Source organism: Capricornis sumatraensis, chromosome 3, assembly GCF_032405125.1.
Source record: "Capricornis sumatraensis isolate serow.1 chromosome 3, serow.2, whole genome shotgun sequence".
NCBI classification, from domain to species: Eukaryota; Metazoa; Chordata; class Mammalia; order Artiodactyla; family Bovidae; genus Capricornis; species Capricornis sumatraensis.
This window is the reverse complement of record NC_091071.1, coordinates 139,595,338-139,611,959: the sequence shown is the minus strand read 5'-3', so window position 1 is coordinate 139,611,959 and position 16,622 is coordinate 139,595,338.

Here is a 16,622-nt window from a genome sequence, read left to right as displayed (position 1 = left end):
TAAGAAGGCGGTCTTTATCAAGTAAGACTGATGTCTTTATAAGAAAAGAAAGAGACAGGAGTACATGCACAAAGAAAAGGTGATATGAGGACACAACTGGATGGCAATGAACTTCACAACTGAGGAAAATAAACTTTGTTGTTTAAGCCACCCAGTATATGGTTTTGTGCCATGGCAGGTCTAACAGAGTAAGATAAATTGGATGGATAGATAGGTGATAGCTAGAGATATCAAATGTGGGGAAATATTAATAACTAAAGAAACTAGATTGCAGGGATGCGGTTGTTTACTATTGCTGCAAATTTTCTGTTTGGAATTCTGCTAATAAAAATTAAGAGGGGGGACCTCCTTGCTTTTGAGTATTTGGGATATTGGAAAACAAAGCATGAATGTAATATTAGAGTCTAGGGGGAAAAGTAGGATTTACATGGATATTCTTGAATAGAAGCTGATATGAGAAGACTCCAATGGAAAAGAAGTTTCAGAGTTGTTCTAGAAATAAGATTGGGGAAGAGGTTAATAAAAAAGGAATGCCTCAGGTTAGAATCCTCATTGTCTCAACCCATTTTAATTTCAAGTAAACGGAAACTTATTACAGATTTTCTTTATTTAATATGTTCTGTGTACAGCTATAACTATCAACTTTGATCACCAGAGTATTAAATTTTGAAGAAGCTGTTTAAAAATATTGATTTGATTTATGGCTTGCCAGAGTTTGAGGATATTACCAGTAGATAAGGCAAGCAGAACTGATGTGGAATGAGGCCCTTCCACTGCAAATGTAGGATCACTGGATAAAAGGACTTTTAATACATTGCTAGGACATAAAAGGAAATAATGCATAAATGGAGAGATGTACTACAGTCCTGAATGGAAAAACTATTGTAGTAAAGACATCAATTTTCTCCAAATCTATACATAAGATCAATGTAATTCCCATCAAAATCTCAATCAGATGTTTACATATCTTGATTCTAAGATTTGTATTAAAAACCAAGGTTGCCAACAGTAGAAAACAAAAGCAGTCTACATAAAAAGAGGAAGAAAAGGATTGGGTGCCTTGTCCCAGCAGATGCTAAGTTCTGGTTATGAAAATGTATCGTAGCATGCTGTGGGAAAAATAAATAAATAAACTAGTCCAGAAACTGAACGACATATATATTGATATATCGTAGAAGGCACTTTGCATATTAGTGAAAAATAGGGGGATTTTCAAATAACTGGTGCTTGGACAATTGACCATGTTTATTGGGTATAGAGCTAAATCTCTCACAATATAGCCAAAAACTCTATTTAATTCAGGTTAAAGTTTCAAATAAAACTTCTTTTTTTAAATTTAAGTCAAGGAAAGAACTTACTTCATTATGACCGAATATATAGACAAACTACAAAGGAAATCACTGATACTTTTGACTACACCAAAGTTTAAAATTTCTGTACGTTAAAAGGCCTTATTGAACAGATGACAATAATCTATTCATTGGTAGAAGATATTTGCAATTCATATAGTTAACAGAGGCTTACTATGCAAAATATTTTGAACTCCTCAAAGTAAAAAGAAAACTAAGTTAATAGACAAAGGCATGAATAAACATTTCAACGAAGGGAAAACAGAGTCAAAAACATATGAAAATGTTGTTCCCTTATTAGAAATCAAGGAAATGCAGATTGAAACCACAGAAAGGTGCCATTTACACTCACTAGATTGTCAGAAAATGTAAAGTCATACAGTCCCACGTGTTGGCAAGGATGAGGGGCAACAGCAGCCCTTACACACACTGATGTGGGACATCCACATTTTCCAACAAAGTTTAAAAATTCATACAACCTGTGGTTCAGCAGTTTAATTTCAAGCAAATACCATAACAAAAAGCTTTCCTGTGTACACCAAAAGACACATACAAGAATATCCACAGAGTGTTGTTCATAATAGCAGACAACTGGAAACACACTAAATGGTCATACTGAAACTCAGTTGCTCAGCCGTGTCCGACTCTGCAACCCCATCAGGCTCCTCTGTCAGTGGAATTCTCCAGGCAAGAATACTGGAGTGGTTTGCCATTTCCAGCTCCAGAGGATCTTCCCGACCCAAGGATAGAACCCTGTTCTTCCACACTGCAGGCAGATTCTTTACCATCTGAGCCACCAGAGAGGGCTAAATGGTCATAATGACACTGAATAAACATCATTATCTAGATAGATAGATATACCCCTTAATACTTTAATTTGTACTTCCTACGAAGGTTTTTCTCTTATGTATCCACTGTATAGCAGAGTTATCAACATCAGGAAATTTAACAAGGATGGAATATTTTTATCTTATCATCTGTCCATAGTCAATTTTTCCTACTGTTTCAATAATATATCTTTATCCTCCAGTACAGGATCCAATCAAGGATCACACTCTACACTTATTTATCATGCTGCTTTATTCTCCTTTAATTTGTAAGAATTTCTCAAATTTTTCTTTCTTAATCTTTCTTGATATCAACATTTTTAAGAATACTGAGCAGTAATTAAACAAAAATTCTCAATCTATCTGTTTTTTATTTCATATTTGTAGTTTTTAATTTTTATATTTAGATCTTCAGTTAATGTGTAATTTATTCTTGTATGTAGTATGAGCAATGATTCTAATTTTATCATTTTCCAACTGGTTATCCAGTTGTCATGCTTCAACACCATTTGGTTGGAAAAAAGCTAATCTTTGCCCCAATAACTTGAGATACCACCTTTCTCATGTACTAGAATCCTTGATGTAGGCAGTTTATGTATGAATTTTCCTTTTTTTAATTTTGATACTATTTCTTTTTTTAATGTTTATTTTTATTTATTTGACTGAACCGGGGCTTAGTTGGTGGCACATGGGATCTTTGATCTTCACTGTGGTATGAGGAATCACAAGGATCAAACCTGGGCCCTCTGCATTGGGAACATGCAGTCTTAGCTAGTGGACCACCAGGGAAGTCCCTGAACTCGCTATTCTGTTACCAGTTCCTTGCTACTCTAAATAATCACAGAGGCTTTAGAGTGTTCTGGGATAACTGGTAGAGTTAGTCTTTTCTCATACTTCTTCCTTTTCAGTGTTTTTCTAAATATTCTCATGTGTTAATTTTCCTCTATTAAGTTTAGAATAGATTCATCCAGCTGTGAAAAGGAGCTTGTTGGTACTGGTGCTGTTATTAGGATTGCATTAAATTTATAAATTAATTTAGGGAGATATAACATCTTGATTATGCTGAGATAATCTAAGCAAAACAAGAAATGCCTGTCCATTTGCTCAAGTCTACTTTTTTGAACATTTCTGATCTACAGAAACAGCATTTTAATATAGCTAAACCTAATGAATGGAGAAAATTTATCATGCCTTTGGATAGGAGACTCAATATAATGAGGATGTCACTTCTTCCCAACTTATAGCACAAATTTAATAAAACTCTAATCATAGTCTCAGCAGCAATTTCATTGCCCTTGATAATAATTATAAAATTCATTTGGAAAGGTAAAAAGTCAAAGAAGATAAGGAAGAAAAGGATGATAGAGACTTGCTCTATTAGAAGCCAAGATTTCCCATAAAGTCAAAGTAATAAAGACAGTATGGTATGGACCAGTGGAAGAAAATAGAGAATCCAGAATCAGAAGCATGGTGTATTAATCAGGATAAGTTAATACAAATATGTCCAGAAATCTCAAAGATTTAGCACTTACAATTTACTTCTTGTTCATGCTGAGGGCACTCTTACTACAGATGACCACAAGGTAATTTAAAAATCCAGGCATCTCCTTTCTTTTCTGCCATCTCAACATTCTTCAGGGAAGCTGAGAGACTGATCAATGAATTTTCAGTTTCGCCTCAGAATTGACACACGTGCTTTCTGCTCACAGGTCATTGGTCATTGCTAGTTACACGGTCCTGCAGAACTGAGAGCAGATGGGAGGTTGCATCTTTGGGTATCCAGGAAGGACAGGATAATCAGATATTGGTGAGTGCTAGTAATGTCTAGGGATTCCCTGGTGTCTCAGGGGTAAAATATCTGCCTGCCAACTCCGGAGATGCAGGTTCAATCCTTAGGTCGGGAAGATCCCCTGGAGGAGGAAATGGCAGCCCACTCCACTATTCTTGCCTGGGAAATCCCATGGACAGAGGAGCCATGGGGCTATAGTCCATGGGGTTGCAAGGGTTGGATATGACTGAGCATGCCCAGTGATGTCTACCTCATACAGGAACCTGGCATATGAAAATGGTGACATTACAGACAGGTAAGAAAAAAATGGAATATGCAAAAAGTCATAATGGATAAATTGGTTTTCATATAGAAAATAATATTAAATTAGATCTCTATTTCACACTTTGCCCAAGCATCCCAAATGAAGATTTAAATGTGAAAAACCAAACACTAACGGTTTTATTAGAAATTAGAAGTTACTCTACTAAATCTAATAAGAAAGACAAAAAGCACCAGTTATATAGAACAGGATTGTTAAATTTCACTAGGAACAAAAGAAAACACAAATAATGTTTAAAAATAAACTGTAGACTTCAAGGAGATATATGCAGTATATAAAAACAACAGGCTGTTATTAAGAAATTTAAATAACTCCCTCAAATAAATATGAAAAAAAAATTTTAACACAAAAAATATGATTATATGATTGGGCAATTCTACTTCTAGGTGCAAAGATGAATACTGGAGTATTGTTGGTATTAAATAAAAATTAAAAACAACAAAAATATTCAAAGATAGAAATGGATAAATAATCCATTAAATGCATAAATAATCTACAGCATATCAGTACTTCCCTGGTGGTCCAGTGGTTAAAACCTTGCCTTGCAGTGCAGGGGGCGTGGGTTTGATCCTTGGTTGGGGAGCTAAGATCCCATATATCTCCAGGCCAAAATATAAAAATAAAAACCAAAACATAAAACAGAAGTACTATTGTAACAAATTCAATAAAGACTTTAAAAATGGTCCACATTAAAAGAAAAGTCCTCTAAAAATTAAATAACCTACAGTATATCTCATACAATAGAATTCTAAACCATGACTAAAATAAAGATCTAGATCCACTCGTATCAATACAGAAAAGTGTTAGAAAACACAATGCTGAATAAAAAAGCAAGCTGTAGAACGTGTATAGTAATGGTGTCATTTATCTCTATATTCTGAATAACTCTGTGTATCTAGTATGTGGTTTGTTCATGCATACACATGCACCTAGTCCAATATAAAATCTTGAAAATGAAGAATACACATTAACTTCAAGATAAGGGTGGACGACAGAGGATGAGATGGTTAGATGGCATCGTCGACTCAATGGACATGGGTTTGGGTAAACTCCGAGAGTTGGTGATGGACAGGGAGACCTGGCGTGCTGCGGTTCATGGGGTCACAAAAAGTCGGACACAGCTGAGCGATTGAAATGAACTGAACTGAACTTGAGGAGAGAGAGGAATGGGCTTGGAAAAGTCCTTCCCAGCTCTATTCAGAGTGCTTTGTTCTCCCCACCACTTCCCCATAAAAGATTTGAACTAAAATGGCAAAGTACCAGCATTTATTTAATCTCGATAGTTAGTAACAGTGTTTGTTATACTGCTCTCTATGCTTTTTTGTATGTTAGAGACATTTCTTAATAAGAAGGGAAAATAAAGGAAAGTAGAAAGCACTTAGAAGACCTTACTTGTTAAATGTTTTCTATGTGATCAAAACAAAGTCCCGTAATTAGAACAAGTGCACAGATACTACATGCATAGGTTTTCATAAACACTATATTTATTCATCAGACACCAAGCTAAATTGGAAGTTTAAGAAGCCTAAGTTTGTCTCTCTGAGGTCAGGCCTTACTTTTCCCATTGGCTTCCTTTTAAGGACATAGTAAATGTTTCAGTGTTTATCAGAACAGATCCTGCCTGGGCACTGGAAACCTTCAAGGTGCATTTTTCAGGTCGCAGGAATACAATCTAGTGCATAAAAACAATAATTTAAATAAAGGTACCCCAACGACCTTTGCAGAGTAAGCGATCTCACAAATAGTCCTGTTTTATGGTTACTAATATGCACATGTCATATTCCTGCTGCTAAGAGGCTTTGAATTCCTGAGAGGGGAAAAAAGATTATAAAATACTATCTAACATACTTTTCCCCCTGTTTTTGGACATCAGTAGCATTTTAATAGCTGCCATAATTTTGGTTACACTGTAAAGACACCCATATATCATTTACGAAGCTACCCAGACATCTGTTTCTTGCATTTAGGTAATTAGTTTAGACCAAGTTATGGTGAATGATATATATTCATTTGACCATCTGCCTCCATAATATAGCTTACTTTCAGGACATGGCTCTTGTTCTAAGTCATATCCTCAGTACTCACTGTATAGGTGCTTTGCCCAAAATTCTGCTTCTATTCTCTGACCATTTGTATCTTTACTCCTTCCATTAAGATTTACAGAGCAGACCCACAATGAACACCAGAGAGATTTAGTTTCAGAAAGATTTAGGAGATGCAGTCAAATCCCTTTAAAGATAGACTGGTCAAATAGTTACAAATGGACGTTTTTATATGTGATGTGGTTTTTCCTAAATCAACAAATCTTATTATATGTTGTACATCACTGTAACAATGGCAACTAAGAGGGGGGCTCTGAAATGACTCTGAAGTGCCAGGGCCAATGTCAGACATTTCTTTTGGAGAAGAACAACAGTTCTCAGGATAGTGCTATGGGACCAGCTGTGAACTCGTCCTGAATTTCCTGTTATGTTCAAAACTCACACGTGTTGGTATGGCAGCCTTTCTTGCTCCTTGTTCTATTAGTGGATTCTAAAGTGGATTATCATGTTATTCACTAGGGGTTAGTTGGTTGGGAAAAAACAAAAACAAAAAAGAAAGGGAGGAGGAGGGAGTGAGTTTTATTTTCAGATTTGAATTATAGGACGCAGTGTGTGTGTGTGTGTTTTAATCTGAGACTTAATTTTCCATAATAATATTCAAACATCACTTTGCACGGCATCATTTCTACTTTCAATTGCCATGCTGCTGTTCCTACCTCACAAAAATTATGGGTGAATAATTTATCCTAATTTTCACTTCTCTGTATTTTCTGCGTTTTTTTATAATAAACACATTAATTCTATAAGTAGGAGAAAGAAGCACTTTAATTCAAAAATGTTTTAGGATTTGCCAAAATATTGTGATTTCATCCCATAATTTTATTTCTTCCTTATCCGGTTCTACCACTCACAGATGTAATGTGATGGTAACTGGGAATTCCGTTATATCCACTGCTTTATTGCAAATTTTAAGTAACTATGTCATACTAGCTACAAATTCATTATTTTGTCCCTGTTGTTGCTAAGAGATTACAATGCTCAATTGGCAAATGTTAACAAGTAGCAAAGCAAATGTAAACACCATTTGCTCTGCTGATATTTTAACAGGCTTTCTTTGCTGTAAGGTCTCCTGACACCATAACATGATAGATATGTAAATATCACTTAAATAGCCAAATAACAATATAATGTAAATGGATCAATAATTAGATCCCCACAAATTTAATATACTATAAGATTCAGCTAAAATAAAGAATGGAACAATAAAATGTGATTTTATCTACTAGATTAGACCAGGCTGAATAGATAAATACATGTTTTAAAGGTCAATAACCATAGAATCACAAGCATTCTTAAGTGTGCTATATTTTTTTCTTCAAGGCCTTACTCAAATTTTACCTCTCCCCTGAGGCTTTTCCTATTATTTCTAGAATGGTCTCTCTTTCTCTGGCTTTTCCTATAATTGTGTCATTTTATTATAGCACTCACCACGGCCTCATACTGTATTGTCCCCGCACTGAGGGACACCATAATTACGCATATTTTAACATTTCTGAAATTGAGATGCCTACTATAATTTATACGTATATATCATGTGGTGCTGTTTTTCCTTCTCTCCCTCCTGCTCCTTCCACTCAGCTCTCATTAAATCAGTGGAAGTATTTACAATTGATCAAGCCTGGGAATAGCCTTACAATCCACTTACCTGGAAGATAAGCAACACATCTGTTGATCTAGTATTCTGTAAGAGCATGGACTACAGTGCTTTAAGGATATTTGCTGTTCAGTTCTCAGTCATGACTGACTCTTTGTGACCCCCTGGACTGCAGCATTCCAGGCTTCCCTGTCTTTCACCATCTCCAGGAGCTTGCCCAAACTCATGTCCAACAGAAATTAATAACCTCAGGCTCTCTAAGATTAAGAAAAAAGGAAAATTTCAAAGAGGTGGCCACCATCAGTTCAGTTCAGTTCAGTTCAGTTCAGTTGCTCAGTTGTATCCAACTCTGCAACACCATGAACCGCAGCACACCAGGCCTCCCTGTCCATCACCAACTCCCGCAGTTCACCCAAACCCACGGCCATTGAGTCAGTGATGCCAACCAACCATCTTATCCCCTGTTGTCCCCTTCTCCTCCTGCCCTCAATCTTTCCCAACATCAGGGTCTTTTCAAATGAGTCAGCTCTTCACATCAGGTGGCCAAAGTATTGGACTTTCAGCTTCAACATCAGTCCTTCCAATGAACACCCAGGACTGATCTCCTTTAGAATGGACTGGTTGGATCTCCTTGCAGTCCAAGGGACTCTCAAGAGTCTTCTCCAACACCACAGTTCAAAAACATCAATTCTTCGGTGCTCAGCCTTCTTCACAGTCCAACTTTCACATCCATACACGACTACCGGAAAAACCATAGCCTTGACTAGACAGACCTTTGCTGGCAAAGTAATGTCTCTGCTTTTTAATATGCTGTCTAGGTTGGTCATAACTTTCCTTCCAAGGAGCAAGCATCTTTTAATTTCCTGGCTGCATTCACCATCTGCAGTGATTTTGGAGCCCAGAAAAAGAAAGTCTCCCGCTGTTTCCCCATCTATTTGCTATGAAGTGACATGGTTAATTTAACTCAGATGACCATTATATCTACTACTGTGGGCAGGAATCCCTTAGAAGAAATGGAGTGACCATCATAGTCAACAGAAGAGTCTGAAATGCAGGACTTGGAAGCAATCTCAAAAACAACAGAATGATCTCTGTTCGTTTCCAAGGCAAACCATTCAATATCACGGTAATCCAAGTCTATGCCCCAACCAGTAACGCTGAAGAAGCTGAAGTTGAATAGTTCTATGAAGACCTACAAGATTTTCTAGAACTAAAACCCAAAAAAGATGTCCTTTTCATTATAGGAGACTGGAATGCAAAAGTAGGAAGTCAAGAAACACCTGGAGTAACAGGCAAATTTGGCCTTGGAGTACAAAATGAAGCAGAGCAAAGGCTAATAGAGTTCTGCCAACAGAACGCACTGGTTATAGCAAACACCCTCTTCCAACAACACCAAAGAAGACTCTACACATGGACAGCACCAGATGGTTGACACTGAAATCAGATTGATTATATTCTTTGCAGCCAGAGATGGAGAAGCTCTATAGTCAGCAAAAACAAGACCAGGAGCTGACTGTGGCTCAGATCATGAACTCCTTATTGCAAAATTCAGACTGAAATTTAAGAAAGTGGAGAAAACCACTAGACCATTCAGGTATGACCTGAATCAAATCCCTTATGACTATACAGTGGAAGTGAGAAATAGATTTAAGGGACTAGATCTGATAGACAAGAGTGTATGATGAACTATGGATGGAGGTTCATGACATTGTATAGGAGACAGGAATCAAGACCATCCCTAAGAAAAAGAAAGGCAAAAAAGCAAACTGGCTGTCTGAGGAGGCCTTACAAATACCTGTGAAAAGAAGAGAAGTGAAAAGCAAAGGAGAAAAAGAAAGATATACCCATTTGAACGCAGAGTTCTGAAGAATAGCAAGGAGAGATAAGAAAGCCTTCCTCAGTAATCAACGCAAAGAAATAGAGGAAAACAATAGAATGGGAAAGACTAGAGATGTCTTCAAGAAAATTAGAGATACCAAGGGAAAATTTCATGCAAAGATGGGCTCAATAAAGGACAGAAATGGTAGGGACCTAACAGAAGCAGAAGATATTAAGAAAAGGTGGCAAGAATACACAGACCACCATCAGGAGGAATTTTTTAATTTGTATAATTGGAGTCATATCCAACAATTTCTCTTTCATCTCTCGAAATTCACATTAGTGTTAAGTCTCAATCTCAAATGATTCTACATATTGTATTTGTCTGCATAGCACCAAAATATCAGACTTAATCTATTTTATGTAAATGACTTAGAGGTCAAAGCTCCAACTTGCTTTTCTTTCTCTAATGTACACTCTGCTGAACTGTCCAGAGGCCTCTACCATTTCAAGAGTGAAGCACTAATATCACAACTGCTAACAGTGTGGATGGCTGACAACTCAATATTGAATCCTGCTGTAGAGATTTGTTTTGTTAAAGAAAATTTCCTAACCTAAACGCATATCACCCTCCTGAGAGCAAGCTACATCTAATGACTGTCAGAGAAATAAAGGCACATCTCCTGCCCTAATTGGAGATAACATTGCAGAAACACCCCCAACTCCAGAGCAAACCATGGGCTTTGCTGGGGTTTTGGTCACAAATGTATCATATCTTACTCTACACTCTCCTGATTCCTTCTCTTTCCCATGAGAGTTATCCAAAGCAACCCTCTTACATGGTTGGTGGGAATGCAAATTGATATAGCCACTATGGAAACCAGTATGGAGAGTTCCTTTAAAAACTAGAAATAAAACTACCATATGTTGGAAATGGCAACCCACTCCAGTGTTCTTGCCTGGAGAATCCCAGTGATGGGGGAGCCTGGTGGGCTTCCGTCCATGGGGTCGCGCAGAGTCGGACACGACTGAAGCGACTTAGCAGTAGCAGTAGCATGACCCAACAATCCCACTACTGGGCATATATGCTGAGGAAAGCATAATTTAAAAAGACACATGCACTCCAATGTTCATCACATCATTAATTATAATAGTGATGACATGGAAGCAACCTAGATGTCCATAGACAAATGAATGGATAAAGAAGTTGTGGTACCTATACACCATGGAATATTACTCGACCATAAAAAGGAACACATTTGACACAGTTCTAATAAGGTAGATGAACCTAGAGCCCATTAACTATAATGAAGTAAGTCAGAAAGAGAAAGACAAATATCATATATTAACACATATATTAGGAAGATGTACTGATGAACCTATTTGCAGAGCAGCAATAGACATATAGCATGTAGAGAACAGATTTATGCACACAGTGGGGGAAGGAGAGGGTGGGATAGATTGAGAGGAGCGCTGAAACTCATGCATTATCATATGTTAAATTAGATAGCCAACAGAAATTTACTGTATGATGGAGGGAGCTCTGGGACAACCTAGAGGAGTGGATAGGGGGTGAAAGGAAGGTTCAGGAGGGGTGGACATATGTATACCTATGGCTGATTCACATTGATATATGGCAGAAACCAACACAATTCAGTTCAGTTCAGTCACTTATCTTGTCCGACTCTTTGCAACCACATGAACTGCAGCACGCCAGGCCTCCCTGTCCATCACCAACTCCTGAAGTTTACCCAAATTCATGTCCATTGAGTCGATGAAACCATCCAACCATCTCATCCTCTGTCGTCCTCTTCTCCTCCTGCCCTCAATCTTTCCCAGCATCAGGGTCTTTTCAAATGAGTCAGCTCTTCCCATCAGATGGCCAAAGTATTGGACTTTCAGCTTCAACATCAGTCCTTCCAATGAACACCCAGGACTTTTAGGATGGACTGGTTGGATCTCCTTGCAGGCCAAGGGACTCTCAAGAGTCTTCTCCAACACCACAGTTCAAAAGGATCAATTCTTTGGCACTCAGCTCTCTTTATAGTCTAACTCTCACATCCATACATGACTACTAGAAAAACCATAGCCTTGACTAGATGGACATTTGTTGACAAAGTAATATCTCTGCTTCTTCATATGCTGTCTAGGTTGGTCATAACTTTCCTTCAAAAGAACAAGCTTCTGTTAATTTCATGGCTGCAATCACCATCTGCAGTGATTTTGGAGCCCCAAAAAATAAAGTCTGACACTGTTTCCACTGTTTCCCCATCTATTTGCCATGAAGTGATGGGACCAGATGCCATGATCTTCGTTTTCTGAATGTTGAGCTTTAAGCTAGAGTTTTCACGCTCCTCTTTCACTTTCATCAAGAGGCTCTTTAGTTCTTCTTCATTTTCTGCCATAAGGGTGGTGTCATCTGCATATCTGAGGTTATTGATATTTCTCCCAGCAATCTTGATTCCAGCTTGTGTTTCTTCCAGCCCAGCATTTCTTATGATGTACTCTGCATAGAAGTTAAATAAGCAGGGTGACAATATACAGCCTTGATGTACTCCTTTTCCTATTTGGAACCAGTCTGTTGTTCCATGTCCAGTTCTAACTGTTGCTTCCTAACCTGCATATAGGTTTCTCAAGAGGCAGGTCAGGTAGTCTGGTATTCCCATCTCTTTCAGAATTTTCCACAGTTTATTGTGATCCACATGGTCAAAGGCTTTGGCATAGTCAATAAAGCAGAAATAGATGTTTTTCTGGAACTCTCTTGCTTTTTCGATGATACAGCAGATGTTAGCAATTTGATCTCTAGTTCTTCTGCCTTTTCTAAAACCAGCTTGAACATCTGGAAAGCAATTATCCTCCAACTAAAAATAAAAAAAAATTTTTAAGAGTCTCTCCAGAGATTACCATTACCCAAGAAACCTGATCAGTGACAGTTGATGTGCTAGGAGTGGTCCAAAAATGTGAGCCAAAGATTATATTTTTGAGCTGAACAATCCACAAACTAGTTAATAATAACCCTTATTACTGATAGGAGGTAAAGCATGGATGAAACCTAGCATGTGGCAAAACTTTCACTGTTGGTGAACTGGGATGGCTACTAGCAAAATGGAATGTTTAGCCTGTCTAGTAAATGAGGCACTTGCAAAATACAGAGAAGAGAGGAATAATAAGGGTTCATCACCCAAGACTAAGTGTGAAGTCAAAGCCTGCTTTGCAAATGACTCTTATCTCTTGCCACTGGAAGAGAGACAAGGCTGAGAATTAAGCCCACAACCTGTAAGAACAAGAGTAGCATCAGTTCAGTTCAGTTCAGTCGCTCAGTAATGTCTGACTCTTTGCAACCCCATGAATCCCAGCACGCCAGGCCTCCCTGTCCATCACCAACTCCCAGAGTTTACTCAAACTCATGTCCATTGAGTCAGTGATACCATGTAGCCACCTCATCCTCTGTCATCCCCTTCTACTTCTGCACCCAATCCCTCCCAGCATCAGAGTCTTTTCCAATGAGTCAACTCTTCGCATGAGGTGGCCAAAGGATTGGAGTTTCAGCTTTAGCACCAGTCCTTCCAATGAACACCCGGGACTGATCTCCTTTAGGATGGACTGGCTGGATCTCCTTGCAGTCCAAGGGACTCTCAAAAGTCTTCTCCTACACCACAGTTCAAAAGCATCAATTCTTTGGTGTTTAGCTTTCTTCACAGTCCAACTCTCACATCCATACATGACCACTGGGGAAACCAAAGCCTTGACTAGATGGACCTTTGTTGGCAAAGTAATGTATCTGCTTTTTAATATGCTATCTAGGTTGGTCATAACTTTCCTTCCAAGGAGTAACCGTCTTTTAATTTTATGGCTGCAATCACCATCTGCAGTGATTTTGGAGTCCAAAAAAATAAAGTCTGACACTGTTTCGACTGTTTCTCCTTCTATTTGCCATTAAGTGATGGGACCAGATGCCATGATCTTCGTTTTCTGAATGTTGAACTTTAAGCCAACTTTTTCACTCTCCTCTTTCACTTTCATCAAGAGGCTCTTTAGTTCCTCTTCACTTTCTGCCATAAGGATGGTGTCACCTGCATATCTGAGGTTATTGATATTTCTCCCAGCAACCTTGATTCCTGCTTGTGCTTCTTCCAGACCAAAGTTTCTCATGATGTACTCTGCATAGAAGTTAAATGAGCAGGGTGACAATATACAGCCTTGACATACTTCTTTACCTATTTGGAACCAATCTGTTGTTCCATGTCCAGTTCTAACTGTTGCTTCCTGACTTGCATATATGTTTCTCAAGAGGCAGGTCAGGTGGTCTGGTTTTCCCATCTCTTTCAGAATTTTCTACAGTTTATTGTGATCCACACAGTCAAAGGCTTTGGCATAGTCAATAAAGCAGAAATAGATGGTTTTCTGGAGCTCTCTTGCTTTTTCAATGATCCAGCAGATGTTGGCAATTTGATCTCTGATTCCTCTGCCTTTTCTAAAACCAGCTTGGACATCTGAATGTTTGTCGTTCATGTATTGCTGAAGTCTGACTTGGAGAATTTTGAGCATTAGTCTACGAGCATGTGAGATGAGTGCAATTGTGCAGTAGTTTGAGCATTCTTTGGCATTGCTTTTCTTTGGGATTGGAATGAAAACTGTCTTTTTCCAGTCCTGTGGCCACTGCTGAGTTTTCCAAATTTGTTGGCATATTGAGTGCAGCACTTTCACAGCATCATCTTCCAGGATTTGAAATAGCTCCACTGGAATTCCATCACCTCCACTAGCTTTGTTCGTAGTGATGCCTTCTAAGGCCCACTTGACTTCACATTCCAGGATGTCTGGCTCTAGGTGAGTGATCAAACCATCGCGATTATCTGGGTCGTGAAGCTCTTTTTCGTACAGTTCTTCTGTGTATTCTTGCCATCTCTTCTCAATATCTTTGCTTCTGTTATGTCCATACCATTTTGTCCTTAATTGACCCCATCTTTTCATGAAATGTTCCCTTGGTATCTCTAATTTTCTTGAAGAAATCTCTAGTCTTTCCCATTCTGTTGTTTTCCTCTATTTCTTTGCATTGATCACTGAAGAAGGCTTTCTTATCTCTCCTTGCCACTCTTTCCCAATAATTCAACATCCCTGGCAGGTCTGATATTCCAAGGTCAAGACTCTGAGTAGGAAGAAATGGGACCTTTAGATCCGAGATAGGAATATCTGGGTTGGTACAATCAATAATCCTGAGACCCCAGATTCCCCTGAACCCTCTATGGACGTGACCTGCTTTCCTTCTTAAAGGCTCATGCTCCTTCTCCCCCCACTCCCACCCTGATGGAAGACAAAGCAGAGGGAATCTACTCTTACAAGATAACATGGACTCTATCCAGCATCTTCCCTGACCTCCCTTCTGGGCACTCAAATAACTAGAATTAAATCACAACAAAATTTGGCCTGGGAAGAGTTGGGCCATGCTAAGGGAAGAAAGAAGTCATAGGCTGAAGAAGCTATGGGTCCTGGAGAAATATGTACTAACAGAGACCCAGAGAGTATGTGTGAGACTGATTGCTAAGGATGAAAGAGGGGAGAGCATAAAAGCAGATAAGGGAGAATTTATAGGTATGAGAATAGTATGGAATTTAACACTTGACCAGGACTCAGTTGGACAGAGATAATATATGTTACTAGGAGGTTTTTCAGGAAGCAAAGGCCTACACTAAGTGATGTAGAAATACTGTGCTGTAAAGTTAAAGGAAGGATTAAGAGCATCAGAAAAGTGGGAAATAATGGGTATACCAGATAAAACTAGAAAATCCTCCAGATGACTCTGATCCACAAGCAGGCCTAGAACGCATCCTACTTAACAAGAATGAATTCACTGGTGCAAATTGTTAAGAAGCTCCATAGTGACCAACCTCTTTAGATCTCACTTGACAACAGGGGTACCGTTACAAAACTGCTCTCCTCAATAGTTATGGGGATCACTGGATACCCAAAAATAAAGAAGAGGGAGCAAGTGGCACCTAGTCATCTGAAGCAAAGTGAGTGCTATTACTGCAATGAGTAGCAAGGTCAGAGAGGCAGCCAAGGGGTGGGGGTGGCCCTTAGAAAAGGATAGGGATGCTTAAAAGAACAAGGCCTCCCTAGAAATAATAGATAGAAGTAGGGACTACAGTTTACTTCAATTAAACTTCTATTTGTATGCATCTCCTGGAGAAAAAGGGACATGCAATCTCAAATGAGCTGTTTCCAGGACGCCCATTATTCAGGTAGACCTGAATGTCCTGAGAGGAAGGTTCTAGCAGACACTTTGTGCTGACCCCAGGTCCTCCTTCCAGGACTGAAGAACTCAGTCCCCCAGATGGTAAGAGAGTTTGCAACTGCCAGCTCATAACTGAGTCTCTCCCTGGAGACTCTCCTCTACCAAGAGCACCACCACACCCGATATAACACCCCACCCTGACCCCGGGCGTAGCCACATTCTTTTACTCATCAGCAAGGAAATAGGCAAGCCCATCTTCTTTACCCTAATTTGGACTGCTATGCAGAGCTATTCTAGATCCAGAGGTCTCCTTGGAATCATCCGAGATCTTGGTGACTGTCTCATGGCCCAAATTTTCTCTGTGCTGTATCCTTCCTCCTTCACCTACCTACCACAAATGCCGATCGCAAGAGCATCTCCCAGTATTCTGTAGGCAAACCTTTGCCCCAAGTCTGCTTCACAGAGAGCCTGACATGCCACATCCCCCCAACCCCCACCACAGCTGACATCAGCAGCTTCTAACTATATGTCTTTGGACTTGCTGGAGCAGAAACTCTTTGAGAAAAAAAAGATATATGTATATTTCTCA